Source organism: Arachis hypogaea, chromosome 10, assembly GCF_003086295.3.
Source record: "Arachis hypogaea cultivar Tifrunner chromosome 10, arahy.Tifrunner.gnm2.J5K5, whole genome shotgun sequence".
NCBI classification, from domain to species: Eukaryota; Viridiplantae; Streptophyta; class Magnoliopsida; order Fabales; family Fabaceae; genus Arachis; species Arachis hypogaea.
This window is the reverse complement of record NC_092045.1, coordinates 93,458,442-93,459,276: the sequence shown is the minus strand read 5'-3', so window position 1 is coordinate 93,459,276 and position 835 is coordinate 93,458,442. Positions and strand designations below refer to the sequence as shown.

Genomic DNA, 835 nt, shown 5'->3' with positions numbered 1-835 from the left:
ATCAGAAGATCCTTTTCAGTTCTTAATTGAATTCTTGCATATCTGTGATACTGTTAAGACCAATGGAGTTGTTCCCGAGGTCTATAAGCTTATGTTTTTCCCTTTTGCTGTAAGAGACAGAGCTAGAATATGGTTGGACTCTCAACCTAGAGATAGCCTGAACTCTTGGGATAAGTTTGTCGCGGCTTTCTTAGCCAAATTCTTTCCTCCTCAAAATCTGAGCAAGCTTAGAATGGATGTTCAAACCTTTAGGCAGAAAGAAGGTGAATCCCTCTATGAAGCTTGGGAAAGATACAAGCAACTGACCAAAAAGTGTCCTTCTAACATGCTCTCAGAATGGACGATCCTAGATATATTCTATGATGGTCTGTCTGAATTGTCTAAGATGTCATTGGACCATTCTGCAGGTAGATCTATTCACCTGAAGAAAATGCCTGCAGAAGCTCAGGAACTCATTGAAATGGTTGCAAATAATCAGTTCATGTACACCATTGAAAGGAATCCTGTGAGTAATGGGATGCTTCAGAGGAAGGGAGTTCTTGAAATTGATGCTCTGAATGCCATATTGGCTCAGAACAAAATGTTGACTCAACAAGTCAATATGATTTCTCAGAGTCTGAATTGATTGCAAAATGTATTCAACAGTACTAAAGAAGTATCTTCTAAAGAAGAAGCTTATGATCCTGAGAACCCTGCAATGGCAGAGGTGAATTACATGCGTGAAGCGTATGGAAACACCTATAAGTCATCATGGAGAAATCATCCAAATTTCTCATGGAAGGATCAACAAAAGCCTCAACAAGGCTTTAACAATAATAGCGGTGGAAGAAACAGG

General features: G+C 39.4%; 1 non-coding gene across 1 annotated transcript; it reads right to left on the bottom strand.

Annotated features, from left to right (window-relative positions):
* Positions 1–223: 223 nt before the first annotated feature.
* LOC112719457 (small nucleolar RNA R71) lies at positions 224–327 on the bottom strand. The gene has a single exon (XR_003161758.1). It is a non-coding gene; the product is annotated as a small nucleolar RNA R71 (small nucleolar RNA).
* Positions 328–835: the final 508 nt, after the last annotated feature.